The sequence below is a fragment of the Camelina sativa genome, chromosome 20 (genome assembly GCF_030686135.1).
Source record: "Camelina sativa cultivar CO46 ecotype springtype chromosome 20, ASM3068613v1".
In the NCBI taxonomy this organism is placed as follows: domain Eukaryota; kingdom Viridiplantae; phylum Streptophyta; class Magnoliopsida; order Brassicales; family Brassicaceae; genus Camelina; species Camelina sativa.
The window spans coordinates 11,836,543-11,853,203 of NC_141899.1; the positions used below are offsets into that span (position 1 = coordinate 11,836,543).

At 37.5% G+C, this 16,661-nt stretch overlaps 1 pseudogene; it reads right to left on the minus strand.

The window, feature by feature from the left end:
• Positions 1–278: 278 nt before the first annotated feature.
• On the minus strand, positions 279–15,387 carry LOC109131126 (putative FBD-associated F-box protein At5g22720; annotated as a pseudogene).
• Between the last annotated feature and the right edge of the window lie 1,274 nt (positions 15,388–16,661).

Sequence of the window (16,661 nt, forward strand, 5' to 3'; positions counted from 1 at the left end):
CACAAAGCAAGGGTTTAATTAAAGCCACAGTCTTTAGCATCAAAACGACGCGGTGCTTCGAATCAAGAACACGTTAAGAGTGTCAAAGTCAATGTTTTACGATGATTGATGAAGAAAAAACAGATTTGGAATCCTCAAACATTATCAATGCGATATGTCCAAATCTCATAAACGATATGATATAGTATAAAATAGAATGGGCAAAATTCGAAATCCAACCATAAATAAATAAATAATCATATAAATATAGTAATAGATATATAATAAGACTGAAAAAATCATTTTAACGGATTAACTATGATTTTACATGAGGAAGACCGCTTTGGCCATGCAAGAATGTCACTTAAAACGGTGGAATCTTTTTTAAGCAAGGAAGAACTGAAAGACAAAATAAATTTCTTGAGTACTACTGAATTCGCTACAAAGTACTTTGCTACTTCCATTGTAATAAAATCATCCTCCTCGTATCTGCTTTTCACCTCTACAAAATCAAGCGATGACAACAAACACCGATGATGAAAGTCTTATTCTTTTCCCAGGGAACCATACTAAACCCTGTAGTAACACACCCACACAACATCAATATGAATATCTTGATAACACTTAACACATGCGTTTCTTAATTATAAACTGTACGTAAAAACTCTAGGGTCATTAATTATTACCAAGATTAAGGATTTAAGATTCGGAAAGCTTTCAAGAAACGTTAGCAGCTTTTTCAGGTCGAACGAATAAAGCTCTATTTCCAAACAAGACAAGTTGCAAAATTGTGATAATGGCACAAACTTATTGATGAACTGCAAGAGCATTAGATATATATATGAAAGAATTACTCAAATGTTATCCAAAAGTTGGTTTATTACTCAAATCTATAAATCATTTGAAAATTACTAGAATGTTTAGTGCCCTGGGTGTAATTACAATTTACCCCTTGGGTTTTGTTTTCCCAATTTGAGTAAAAAAAAAAAAAAAATACACATCAACAAATTAAAATACACATCAGATATGAATTAACACGTCATTAAGCAGTTTTTTTAAGATCCACAGTTTTGTTTTCTCTCGTTTATATCAAAGAGAGGGAAAGTGAATAGTTTTAACTATTCACAAACCGCGAGAAAAAAAAATTATCGAAACTCTCGTCTCTCGCCGCCGGCGATACTGTCATTGTCCACTCTCTTGCCGTCAATCTCCCGCCGTCATCTCTCGCCGTCATCTCTCACTGTCATCTCTCACCGTCTTTCTTCGTCGTCGCACTCTCTTTCTTCAATTGGCTCTCTCTTTCTCTTCGTCTTCTTCGTCTTCTTCGTCTTCGTCTATCCGGTATGTGTCGACTGTTTAGTTTCGAGTTTTCCGGCTGAATGTGGGTTTTTTTGATGATTTACCGCTGATTGTCGCCGTTGTTAATGACGGCTGATTTGTTAGATCTATTCGATTCGATGGCTGATTTACTTTTTGTTTTATGTTGCGGCTCAGTTATTTTAGGGTTTATGGCTGATTTGTTAGATTTATTCGATTCGATTGCTGATTTACTGTTTGTTTTATTTTGCTGACGGATGAGTTGTGACTGAGATATTTTGTGCTTTAGATCTGAGTTATGTGTTTGTGGCTGAGTTATGTTATGCTTTGTGTATGAGTTTGTTTTATGTTATGGCTGATTCATTTTATGATTTACTTATGAACTATAACAGATGTCGATGGTGATTATTTCTTCTGAAGAACAAGCAAGGGATTACCCCCCCAAGACTATATGCTAAAATAGAGTCTAGAGATATAAACACAAATTTCAGGATGAAAGAATTCCCTCAGATTAGGGAATCAATAGGACTGGATGCGTGGGAAGAAACAAAGAAAGTACCTATTGGAATAATCTCTAAGCTAGTTGATAGCCAATTCGTCTGGTCTGGTAAGGTTGTTCATTTCCTACTATGTAACCAGTTAAGGGTACATAAGAAGGAGCTTTGGTTTGTGGTCGGCGGTCAACCTATCAGGTTTGGGTTGAATGAGTTTCATTTTCTGACGGGGTTAAACATAGACCCAATGCCTACTGAACGGTTTGAACTTGAAGAGGAACACAAAGATTTCTTCAGACTTTTGAAAGTGCCTGGTGGGGCAGGTCCAACGCTACTTGAACTCAGGGAAGCATTAAGAGTGTGCCGGGGATGGGTTAACCTTGATCATCGTAAATGGTTGGGGCTGTTGCTTCTTCAACACATTGGACTTTATGGTTTGCATCATAACTCTAGAATTCCATATGAAAGTGCCAAAAGAGTTTTTGATGATGAAGCAATGAAGACGTATCCGTGGGGTCGGTCAGCATTTGAAGCTCTTGTTGATTCCATAAAGATGTTGAACCCTACGGGAAAGTCGTACACCCTCAGTGGGTTTACACCCGTGTTACAGGCTTGGGCGTATGAGTCCATCAAATGCTTTGGAGAACGGTTTGGGAATGCATCAGCTAATGATGGTGGCATACCGATGCTTCAATGGGGTGGAAACCGTACACGTTCATCGCTGGAAACCGCAATTGCTGAAGAGATCAAAGCGCTTGGTGAGGTAAGGTTTATATCTGGTTGAGTGATTGTTTAGTAATGGATGAGTTATGATGTAGTTATGGCTGAGTTATTGTTTAGTAACGGCTGAGTTATGTTTTAGTAATGGATGATTTATGCTTTAGTGTTGGCTGAGTTATGTTTTAGTAATGACTGATTTATGCTTTCATTAGTAATGACTGAGTTAAAACTTACTGATATGTTACAGCTGCGTGTGATTAATATGGTTATGAAGGAAAATGGCTGCGAGCTATTTCATTCGTGGCCAGAAGAAGAAGACGACCCAGCAATCGATCGCCTGATCGAAGGCATACATCTGAATACGTTTGTTAAAGGTTTTTGGGATGTTAAGGGGAGTGATAAGAAGAAAAAGAAAAAGAAAGCTGAAGCAGTTGTTAAGTCTGAATCTCCTCCCGCAAAGAAGCGGAAAGTTCAGAAGATGAAAGTTTCCAACAGTCAGGAAACTAGTGAAGGAGTTGCACAGGAGAGGAAGAAGAAAGGAAAAAAGGTAAGTGAGGAGGAAGATGCTGGGGAAGATGATCTCTACGAATTGATCTCTAAGTTATACACAAGGTTTGACACCGTTGATAGGAACATTGAAAATGTATCGGCGAATCTGGAGAAGAAGATGGATGAAAGGATTGAAACCAGGCTTGGATCTTTTGAGACGGACCTCAAACAGATGAAAGAGCTCGTGCTTTCAAAGAGCACGACTGACCAGACTTTAAAAATGGGACAGGAAATAAATAACCTGGGACATGGACAGGAACTTCAGACATCAAAAGGTCCACCAAAAGTTCCGGTAATGTCTGGTTTATCTTTGTTTTATGGCTGATTTTTCAGAATGTTTAGGCTGAGTTATTATAATTTCAATTGTCTTCGCTATGATATACAGGAAAAGAACTCTTTGACTTCTCCTAAGAAGTCTCCAGATGCTAAGAAACCAGCTGATACGAAAATAGGGCCTTCCACGAGGAGAAATGCCAAAGAGTTAGAGGCGTCAGAGAAGGCCAAAGAGTTAGAGGCGGGAGAGCCGGTAATGTCTGGTTTATCTTTGTTTTATGGCTGATGTTTCAGAATGTTTAGGCTGAGTTATTATAATTTTAATTGTCTTCGCTATGATATACAGGAAAAGAACTCTTTGACTTCTCCTAAGAAGTCTCCAGCTGCTAAGAAACCAGCTGATACGAAAACAGGGCCTTCCACGAGGAGAAATGCCAAAGAGTTAGAGGCGTTAGAGAAGGCCAAAGAGTTAGAGGCGGGAGAGAAGGTAACGTCTGATTCATTTTTGTTTTATGGCTGATTTTTCAGAATATTTAGGCTGAGTTATTATAATTTTAATATACAGGAAAAGAACTATTTGACTTCTCCAGATGCTAAGAAGTCTCCAGCTACTAAGAGACCAGCTGATACGAAAAGACGGCCTTCCACGAGGAGAAATGTTAAAGAGTTAGAGGCGGCAGAGGAGGCCAAAGAGTTAGAGGCGGCAGAGAAGGCCAAAGAAGTAGCTGCGTTAAAGAAGCCCAAAGAAGTAGCTGCGGCAAAGCAGGCTAAAGAAGTAGCTGCGGCTGGAGGTAGAGGTGGAGGTAGAGGTAGAGGTAGAGGTAGAGGTACAGGTAGAGGTACAGGTAGAGGTAGAGGTAGAGGTAGGGCGCCTACAAATCCTACTGCTGCTGTTGTGGCTGCTGGTGTTAAGCCGTTGAAATTTGTACTACCTGGAGGTTCAGAAGCTGGTGCAGAAGCTGGTGCAGAAGATATTACAGACGAGTATTTTGCTGAAGCCGACTCACTTGAACCTGAATCTGAGGATGATGAGGAGGAAAAGATTAGGCTTGATAGAATTAAAGCTTTAAGGCTGGAGAGTGTTAAGCTGTCAGCGGATGGGAGTGCATTGAATACACAACAAGATCATCCAAGCTGGATTTTCCCTAATATTGGAGACAACGGACTGACGTGCATGAGGAAGAACTGTTCACCTGGACCTGGAATATATGATCCTCTGGCACCTGTTGATCCGGTGAAGTTGCAGAAACTTTTGGAGTACCTAAAGAAAGCCGAGTATGACCCTTTAGACCCTTTTGCTTAACAAGTTAATAACAGCTTGTTAACATTATATTAACTTGTGTTTATTTGTTTGTTAGGAATATCCCGTTAGGCAAAGGCGGAATGGAAATTGAATTCTATAGGGTGCTAATGACCGAACGAAAGGAATGGCCAGTGAAGCCAGAAGAATATGGTAAATATGGGTGGGTTACTGATGAAGTAAGTTTATCTTAATGTCTTAGTTATTGTTGTCGTTGTCTGACTTATATTACATTATGGCTGCGTTGTTGTTTACTACTCAGTTTTCTGTTGTACAGCACTTGGGCGCGTTTATGAGAGTCCTTAGGTGTAGGTACAAACGAGATCCCTTCCCATTCCACAACAAACGCATTGCGTTTATAGACCCGTGGTTCACCAGTGAAATGGTTCACCGTCATTATCCGTTGTTCAAGTCCGAACCCAAGTTTTTTACAATGACTGGCAATTGTTATGAAGAATTAGTTAAATGTTTGATTCCATCAGATGAACAAACTAATTTGAAGTGGATAGAAGATGTGGATCACCTGTACATTGCTCCACAAATTGGAGGCGATCACTGGGTGGCGCTGCACGTGGATCTCAACAGAAGGCATATTGATTGCTATGATAGCATCGTGGGACAAGTAACCGGAGAGAGTGAGCTTAGAATGCTGAATGCTTGTAGGGCGTTTACGCGGATGATTCCAGCAATGATGAACGCGAACGTTCCTCACGAAATTCGTACACCTACTTACAAACAGTTTACCTTCAGGAGGAGGACAGTCTCCAAGGTCCCTCAAAACGTACAGGTTGGTGACTGTGGCGTGTACGCTTTAAAGTTTATAGAATGTCTAGCGCTTGGTGTGTCTTTCGATGGAATCTGTGATCAAAACATCCAGGGTATACGTGTTAAAATGGCAGCAGAAATCTTCTATGAGTCATCTGATTTTATGAATCAGTTCACGTAAAAAACATTTGTATTTCTTTTGGTAGGTAGGAATTGCACTTTGGATATGTAAAAAAACCTTTGGATTTCTTTTGGTAGGAATTGTACTTGGATATGTAAAAAAACATCTGGATTTCTTTTGGTAGGAATTGTACTTGGATAAGAAAGTTCTTTGTTTAGTATCTTTTCAATGTTACGGCTGAGTTATGTACTTCACACGGCTGAGTTATAATTAAATATTGAATAAACATATATGTTATGGCTGAGTTATATATTTCGAACGGCTGAGTTATCTACTTCGTACGGATGAGTGAGTTATGGCTGAGTTATGAACTTGTACGGCTTCGTTTAGTCTTTCGTGCCGTGCCTCGATATTACTAAAAGTGTTGTTGGGGAAGCCCAAACAATAATTCTGTGCCTGCTCAGATCCACACGCGTAATCAATTTATAAAGTTAGTTTTTTCAGAATATATTATACAAAATAATTAAAAAATTGAACTCAAAATTCGAATAAAAAATCTTAAAATTCCGACAAATTGACTAAGTGATGGCTGAGTTATTGACTTACACGGCTGACTTATAAAATATTTGTAAATTTACATTATTATAACTCAACATTTAAATGTAAAATTGAATTATGAATATTACAATTATTATAACCAATAAAAAGTAATAATTATAGAGAAAGATTGATTTTTACACATTCTCACCAAGGATGTGTAAAACATACAACACATGACGTTTAGGGGTTAGGGTTAGGGTTAGGGTTGGGGTTTAGGGTTTGAGATGTAGGGTTCAGATTATTTGATTTTTGGATTTGGTTCTAATGTGTTTTAATGTGTATAGTTTAAGGTGGTAATATGGATATAATAATATTATTACTATTTGAATATTTTTTTAAAAAATCAAAAAATATTTGGTTATTTCGGTTATGGGTCGGTTATATTAATATCTAACCATAAATAACCCAAAATATATTATAATTAAGTAGATTAGCCTAATATAACAGAAATTAAGCCGAATATATCCGAAATTAATTAAACATACCAATTCAAAAATATCAAATTGGAAAATTTATTTTATGTTCGGTTTAGTCGGTTATTTAGACATTCTAATAAATAACCCAAAATATATTGTAATAAAGTAGATTAGCCTAATATAACCGAAATTAAGCCGAATATATCCAAAATAAACCAAACATACCAATTCAAAAATATCAAATTGGAAAATTTATTTTATCGATCGGTTCGGTTAAGTCGGTTATTTAGTCATTCTAGTTTGAGGGTTGGCTGAGATATCGTCTATGACGGCTGAGTTATAATTAATGATGACTGAGTTATAATTAATCATGACTGAGTTATTAAAATAGATTGATAAAACACCACAACTTAGAAAGTTCATATCAATTCCAAAAAAAAAAAAAAAAACAACGGAGCTTGACTAATCTCACAGATACTTGTTCAAGCTCTCAAACTTCTTCTCCAGCGCGTCATATTTCTTTTCCAAATACAAGATCATTTCTTCTTGAATCTCGATGCGCTTCTTGGTTGCATCCAAGTCCTGCTTCATCTCATTCTTCTCCTCCTGAGTAACCCTAAACTCTTCGCGCACTGCATCAGTCCACCACTTCCTGAAACCGCAGCCTTGACCGGGACCCTTACAAATAGTACATAATTCATATTAGACTAAAAAAAAAGTCAGAAACAGAACACAAAACTCAACAATAAGAGTACAAAAATCTTTACATCTGTGATGTCATACGGGCAACTGAAATAACGTTCTCCTCTCGTGGTAGGATCATTAGAAGTGGCAACGAGAAGCACCGCACCGCAATTACACCCGATTGGAACGCCCTTGTCTCGCCTCCGGATTTCGCCGTACCTCATTTTCATATTTATTTCATTACGATTCAGTTCCTACAGTTCCACAAACACAATATTAAGATAATGCTTTGAGATTTCAGATAGTCTAGAGATCTACCTCAGCTAGTGCTTCAGAAGCAGTTTTCTCATCAGCCCTGGAGTTGCCGCCGTATATATCTCTATTTGCCATCATCTTGACTCGATCTCGATTACTGAAGCAATAAATCACACCAAATCCCTTAATTTATACTAAAACAATATATCGAACGACGTCGTTTGACAGTAATATACTTGAAGGCTGAGTTGTGTTCTTTACACAACTGACTTAGGATAGTCAGTTAAATTAACAACTTTGTTATGGCTGACTTATGCAACGGCCATAATAATGGTTTTACGGCTGAGTTATCCGACGGCCACCCTATTAATTTATTATATACCCGCTCGGAAATGCAAAAAGGGTTGTTGGGGAGACGCAAACAATAATTATGTTTCTTGTTATCATCCATACGCTAATAAAAATATTTTAAACGATTTATTATTAAAAATAAATTCAAAAATTTGAATTCAAATTTGTCATGTATTTTTATTTATTATTAAAGAAGGGGCCAGTAATTTGACTAAGTAGTGGCTGGGTTATTGACTTAAACGGCTGAGTTATGAGATATTTGTAAAATAAGGTTATTATAACTCAAAATTAAAATTTAGAGTGGCAAAATGAATATTACTATTATTATAACCAATAAAAATAATAATTATAGACAAAAAGAGTGATTTTTACACATTCTGATCAAAATGTGTCAAACATACCAAAACATGTTGTTTAGGAGTTAGGGTTAGGGTTAGGGTTTAGGGTTTAGAGTTAGATGAGGTAACATTATTTGTTTTTAATATAACAGTTTGGTTTTGGATATAATGTGTTTGGATTAAGGTGGTAATATGGATATACTTATGGTTGAACCATTTTGAAAATAATTTTTTTAAAAAAATTTTAAAATTTTGAAATTAATTTTTGGTTATTTCCGGTTATTGGTCGGTTAGATGAATATCTAACAATAAATAACCCAAAATATATTGTAATTAGGTAGATTAGCATAATATAACCGAAATAAGCCGAATATAAGAAAATTAGGCAAACATACCAATACAAAAATACCAAATTGGGAAAAATTATTTTTTCGGTTTGGTTCGGTTTAGTCGGTTATTTAATCATTCTAATTTGAGGGTTGGCTGAGATACCGTTTATGACTGCTGAGTTATCTTTCCAGCATCGACAGTTACAATGAGAGGGAAAGTGAACGGTTTTTAAACCGCGGAAAAAAAAAACTCTCTGTCCTTATTGTCGGCGAAATCTAACCCTAATTGCGCCGGCGATAATCTGTCTTTTTCTACTCTCCCGCCGTCATCTCTCGCCGTCCTCGCTCGATATCCTCATTCGCTCTTTCTTCTCTTCGTCGGCGCTGGTCTTGTTCGTTTCCGTCTAAGCCGTCTCGTCTTCGAGTTCCGGTATGTGTCTTCCTATTTATTTTTGAGATACGGGTGCTTACAACGGGTACGAGATTTCTGTCGAATTGCGGTGAACGAACTCGCAGTGGAGGAACCATTGGAGACTGACATATCTGGCCCAGCTCCCGTTCTGCGATTGCAGGACCGTCCAGAACGCTAGAGGGTTGGTGGCAAAACTTTTCGATCGGGCTCCCCCGACCAGAGATCTCTCGTTTAGGCGTTGTTATTATATATATTTTTTGTTGTTGTTTGGATGAAGTGTAATGGAAACTAATCAAAACGATTTTAGTGAAGTTTAATGTCATGGCTGAGTTATAAAATTTACGGCTGAGTTATAGCTTTTACGGGAAAACGAAATATATAGTCGATTCATGTCATGACTGAGTTATCAAAGAAACAATCAAACGACTGATTTATACGACTGATTATATGGCTGAGTTATAGTTTATTACGACTGAGTTATCATGATACAGGATGAAATATATCGTCGATTCATGTGATGGCTGAGTTATAGTGTGTTATGGCTGAGTTATAGTGTGTTATGACAGAGTTATACTACTTGACAGATGAGTAATGCCACAAAATAAAGTAATAATACTTTGACAGATGAGTAATAACACAATATAAACTATAGAGCACAAGTTTTCGCATTGTGCCCAACTTGCTTACATCGCGAACATGCGTGTTGCTTCCTAGGGCGTTTATTTTCAGTGGCAACTTCCAAAGATGATTTAATCCTACGCTTCTTTGGTCTTCCTGGCTGGTTCACAACAATCGGAGGCAAGCACTTCTGATTATCCACAATTTCAGGAGCAGGGAATGATTCATCTGGAGGCATGATTGAACCAGCCCATCCGTTAACCAAATCGACACTCCTAAATTTCGTATCGCACATGGATATACGAGACACATCCATATGCTCTGCAGCTGCGATTGCATGGATGCATGGTATTTTCTCGTGGTCGAAACGACAGCATGTGCAACTTTTTATTTCTGAATTTACAACATGCAAAGATGATCCATATTTCACTTGAACACGTACAGCATCAATCGTTTGTACCTCCATAAGTCTTGCTCCGGTGACACGGTCCTATAAGGGAGTAGAACAAAAAACAAAACGCTTTAGGCTGAGTTATGAAAACAATTATGGCTGAGTTATTGAAACAACAATGGCTGAGTTATGGAAACTATAATGGTAATGGCTGAGATAAGGAAACAATTACGGCAGAGATATGGTAACTGTTACGGCTGAGTTATCAACATTGACGAGTGACTTATGTAAAATTACCTGTAATAGTTTCTCAACACCTCGAGTGAGCGTTGTTTGCTGCGATTTCGCATCCTCTCTCCGTTCAGAAAACCATCTGGTCATCATATCTCGTATCGATTCTAGAAGTTGAACTATGGGAAGACATCTAGCATTTGACAGTGCATGGTTCATTGATTCTGCAATATTCGTTATCATTAAATTGTACCTTTCACCCGGGAAATGAACACGCGCCCACATTCGGACACCAGCTCGTTGGAGGTATCCATGTAGTTCGGGATGACGTGCTTCAATCTCATTGAAAGCCTCATTAAAATCAGTTAGCCTAAAACACTTTGCCGCTTTTTTCACCAGAGGGAACAAATGTTTTCCTTTGAACTTCACCAAGATGTTCTTATACAAATGGTAAGTGCAAATTCCACGTGAAGCCAATGGATACACTTGACGAATCGCTTTCCCTATTGACTGATGTCTGTCGGAGATTACCGCAAGATCCTTTTCGTCTGGAATGGCAACTTTGAGTTGTGTAAAGAACCAACGCCAAGACTCATCATTTTCAGTGTCAACAACAGCGAAAGCTAATGGGAAAATTTGAAAGTTACCATCCTGAGCTAGGGCTGTTAGAAGTGTCCCTTTGTAAATACCATGGAGAAACGTTCCGTCGACAACAACAACTTTGCGCATGAAAGCAAACCCAGCAATACTCGCACCAAAAGCAATAAAAACATATTTGAATCTATCTTCATCACCTCTTTGAAGACGCGTGACTGTACCCGGATTTTCCCTTTTTAACTTGAATATGTAAGAAGGCAACTCGCTAAAACTTTCCTCAGGAGTTCCCTGATGGATCTGCCTTGCATTCAGCAGCGTTCGATATGCCTTCCAATAACCCATCTGTCGACACCAACAAATTAATAAATCAGCCATAATATATAAATAACTCAGCCGATACATTCGAATAAGTCAGCCTTAAATAATCAATAAATGAGCCGTAAAATGTAAATAATTCAGCCTATACATACCTATAACTCAGCCATTGTTATCAATAATTAACTCAGCCTATACATACCTATAACTCAACCATTATTATCAATAAGTCAGTCGAAACATAGTAATTACCTTTAGACTAAATTGCTTATTGAAAATGACTCCGACACTTTTAGGTTTAACATCCGGACCAAGATCACCAAGATAGTCCCTGTAAAGACCTGCCAGTACATCAGCTGTTGATTGACGGCATCTAGTAGAACGTTCCGTCACAGAACATGTGTGTTCCGAATCGTATACACGAACATGAAAATCCGGGTCATCCCCTTGTACAGATGCACGAACTCTCCAAATACATCCTTTAGCCCAACACCTAAAAACCACTTGTCTCGGATTTGAGACTGGTACATTAAAATCAAATCCATCCCTAACCGAAATAAGTTTCACGTGATTCCTGAACTGCTTTTTGCTACTGTATCGTTGTCCTACAGCAATTTTTAGCGTTGACACCTCCAACCTAATAGCCTCCGGATTCATCTTCAATCCGGCAAAGTTATCATCTCTATGAGCTTTCTTCTGAGGAGGCGGAGTAGGTGGGTCTTCCACTGTACTATGAGGCCCGCCCAATACAGAAAACTTCTCGTCATCAGATGACTCACCATCGGAGTCGTCGAAAACATCAAATCGGGTTGAAAATTCATCGTCTTCTTCTTCGTCAGATGCTACTTCAACAGCTTCTTCTTCGTTTTCTTTGTCAACAATCTTACCATAATCAAAACAAGTGCCTTCAAATCCCCCACCGCACACTTCGGGGGTAGATTCTGCTTTCGAGTCTCTGCTTCGCCGAATCATACTTCCTCTAGCTCCACTAGTTTCTGTAGACTCTTTCGCCGAAAACTCTACACAGAGACGTAGCTGATCGGTTTTCCATAGACCCAAAAAACATTGCAACTGTCGATCATTGGAGACAAAAACTGGTGGAGTATCATGCGCCATATGTTTCATTGCCCTGTTCGAGAACATGTAGCTCAGCTTTAGCTCATGTCTAAACGAGTCCAATCCGTAGTCTTCAAGAACAAGCTTAACAAGCTTGTCGTATGTTGTGCCTCCATCTATCTGCACAACTATACACCCTCTCTCGTCGGAGTTAAATACATATCTCTGTGTCTTTATCCAATTACCGGACACAACTAGTACCGGCACTGGATCCATGAAATATAATGAAGAACAAGGTGGAGAAGAACAAAAGTAGAAGAACAAGGTGTGAAGAAGAAAGTGAAGAAGAAGTAGAAGAACAAGGTGAATAAGAAGGAAAAATAGTTCACTTATTAACCAGTTGAAGAACCAGAGTCGAACGACGTTTCGTATTTCCGGAGAAAAAGATGATGACATGGAATGCTGACATGGATGCTGCATCCGACGTGGCAAATCAGCCATGAAACAATACCATAACTCAGCGTAACTAAAACTCAGCCACAACACGAAAAATATTACAGTAATTAAAAAGCAAAAAAAATTGCTGCCAAACTCAGCCGCTTCATGAACTGAAAATATGTAACTCAGCCGTATCGTTTGATAAGTCAGCCGTAACTGAAAAACATTCTAGTAATTAATCTTTTGCCAATAAGTCAGCCGTCAAACGGCTGACTTGTCGATAAGTCAGCCTATTACGGCTGAGTTATAGTTTTTTTACCATAACTCAGCCGTAACTACATCTCATAAGTCAGCCATTTTTCATAACTCAGCCAGTCGGAAAATGGCAACTCAGCCGTGCCGTTGTGATAACTCAGTCAAAATTTTGACAACTCAACCGTGTCGTAGCGATAACTCAGCCAAAATCTTGACAACTCAACCATCAGGTGAAAACTCAGCCATTACTACAGCTGAGTTATGCGCATAACTCAGCCAAATTTAATAAGTCAGCCATAACTCTTGGCTGACTTATAAGCGTAACTCAGCCAGATTTTCATAAGTCAGCCGTCCGCTCTTACTCAAATGTTTTTTTGAGTAACTCAGCCGCAACATACCTATAATTCAGCCGCAACATACTCTGTATCGCGTTACGGCTGAGTTATGGTACACGTCAGCGATTTCTGACGTGGCGTCTGACGTGGCAATGGCATTTTTGTAATAACGTTTTTTCCGGTAACATAAAACAGGGGCACGCTGGGTATTTTGAAAATACCCGAAACATTCTAGTAATAAAAAAGTTTTTTGTAGATTCTGGTAATATTACCTAAAATGAGTAACATTTGAGTAATTCACCCTATATATATAGGTATTAGAATATTGGAGAACCAAAAAATTCATGTAAAAGCATTAGATATATAGGTATTACCGCGAAAGCCTTGACAGAGATCTTCATATCCCTAGCTATCGAGATACTGGTGAAAAAGTTACGGGCAACTTCATCATCCCTCACTTGAAAATCGCCAAGAATATTGACCTTGGTTAAGGAACTAGAATTGATTATGGTCGTCTTACAATCATAATCATAATCTACGAAACTCAAATATTTGAGTCTAGGGGCATCAATCACAAGCCTTATGTTTTCTTTATCATCATCATCATCATGATCATCATCATCATTATCAAACCCAACCATTTTTATAGTGAATCTGGTTAATGTCTGAGAGTGCACTCGTAAACCCGTTATATTATCATGGAACCTTCTGAGAATGCTCAAATCTTCAAGAACAGGGCAAGATGAGATAAGCGACTCTAGATTCGCCTCATTGGGATAGAAACAATAATCTAAACGCATAGTCTTGAGACAGGGTAATGAAGAAGCCACCACAAACCTACCTAGATGAACCCGATGGAGTCTTAAGTAAAGGAGTTTCTCACATATATTAAGGCTTAGACCATCTCCAATGGTTTTCTCTATTTTTACCTCTAAAATAGAGGAACTCTATAATAGAGGTGACTTTTGCTCTAACGGATATCTATATTTTTTCCTCTAAAAAAGAATATTCCATAGAGATTCCTTTTTTATTTTACTGTTAATACCTTTTACTTATAAAAGTTGCAAACTAACCCATTTATTTTAGTATTTGTGAAACTTTCATAAAATTATGATATTATTTAAATTTTTAACATTCATAAATATTACCAGAATATTAAATAATTAGTCTTTGTTGTATTAAATAATTCGATTGGACAAATTTTTAGGGATATTGGTGGATCCGGAAGTAATTTACCAGAATATTAAATAATTACTCTTTGTTGTATTAAAAATAATGTTATGGCATGAATAAAAACTAAAATATTTAAGTTATTTATATTTAATAAGATTTTATATAAATTTTCTTTTGCAAATAATAGTCTCAAATTTTAAAAATATTTTTCTATACAAAAACCTTTAAAATTTTTTAATACGAAAATCTTAAAAAATTTTAAACCAAAATATTAAAATTAGTCAAATTTAACTTTATAATCAATTATCCTATTAATATACAAATTAAATTATTATTAAAATATTTAAATTATTATTAAACTATTTAAATATATATTTAAATTATTATTAAACTATTGGTATATATATTTTATTTATTTTGATCATAAATATAAAAGTGTTAAAAGTTCAAGGACCAATTTATAAATAAAAAAGTTCAACTCTATTATAGAGGAAAAAATAGAGTTCCTCTATATATAGAGGAAAAAATAGAGATCTCTATTATAGAGGTAGAAATAGAGTTGGGTTGGAATGGATTTTACTTTAAAATAGAGTTAAAAAGCAAATATAGAGGTGGGTTGGAGATGCCCTTAGGGACGTCACTTGAAAACACTCACGATTCACAAGAAGGCACTCGACATCAAGATGCTTAAGTTGAGGCATAGCCAAGAAATCTTTCCAACGCGTGACACAAGAATGATCATTTGCATCCTTATAATGAATACTTAGCCTAAGACTGTGCAATCCCAACTTGTGTTCCCTAGAGAAATATCTAGGAACTTGTCCATAAAACTCATAAAGGCACTAAAATCTTGGAACTCGAATGAGTTTAAGTGCAACCTGGGAATCGAAAGCCACACACTTTTCCACCTCTTGGATAGAACACTAGTCCTCACAATATCCTTTGTCGTCGGAAGATACGAGATCATCTCAGATAACAAAGAGTCAGGAAATTTGCTTATCAAATCCTCTCTTACACTTAAGTAATTACTTGCATGCCGCTTAACACAAATTCCTTTAGCTTTCCTTTCATCCATTATATTCACTCGCGACATTACACTAAACACTTCTTTAGCATAGATGAAGGTGAACGAACAGACCTAACTAGGGTTTTGAAAGATCCTAGGGGGTAAAGTAAGTTGAAGTTGGTTCAGCTGACGAACCGGCGGTTTTCGTTCCGAAGATAAAAGTCAGGAAAATATTTATTCTATATTGGGCTTACGGCCCATGTCATGTTTAACGTAAGTCTCTATCGGTGACGGCGTCGTTGTCGTCTTCTCCAAGAACTACGCTTCTTCTAGCTGATGCCTTAACGAGTTGTCGGAGATTGTGAAATGTAGAGAAGAGTTTGGTCAGATTATTTTCTACGGTTTGGATCCTCTTCATGTTAGGGAACAGAGTGGCGAATTCGGAAACGTCTTTGACCAAAACACTTATCGAACCAAAACAGAGGATGAGATACAAAAATGGCGGAGAGCGTTGACCGATGTAGCTAACATCCTCGGGTTTTATTCTTGGAACTGGTACGATAACGACTTCATGAATCTTGTATTTATTCTCTGAATGATGTTTCTTTCTTTGTTTAGGGATAACGAAGCAACCATGGTTGAAGATATAGTCAATGATGTTTTGTATTAAGAGTTGGCTACGTACGATGGGTTAAGTAACAAAGATGATCAAGCATTATTTCGTCTCATTGCATATTTCTTTAGTGGTGCGGACATCGGTTACATCAAGCTTGCGTCGTGCTTGATGCTGAATCCATGTCTTCAGAGTTATATGTAATTGATATCAACTTAGGATGTCGCTTGAGTAGTAAACGCAGCAACCACTTTGATTCCGCTGACTGTCGAGATGCCTTCTTTACACCTCAGATGGATAGTCATTTGGTTATATTTGATTGTCTTTTCCCTCTGAACCAAGATAATTTTCCCTTAGCTGAACTAAACTGGCTGCAAAATAAAAGGATGTGGTATACGCTTCCTCATGGACTCTTCATCACAAGAGAACCGTCATAGTAATCCAAATATTGTTGCACCTGTTTGCAAAGCGGATGCGGAAACAATGGTTAATGGTGGATACCATGAGACTGGAGACGAGGAGAAGCGGGTAAGCATTAGGCATAACCTGTACACAATAATATCTAATCTCACAGTTCTGTTTTCAGATCACTGGATATTTTTCTTTTTTCTTTTTCTCAGATAAGCTTAAGGACCGTTCAAGAAACTAGTGACTTGCCTTACCTTCAAACCCGGTAGGAACAGAGGATATCACTTTGAATCTTTGAGAAACTTACATGGCGACAAAAGAA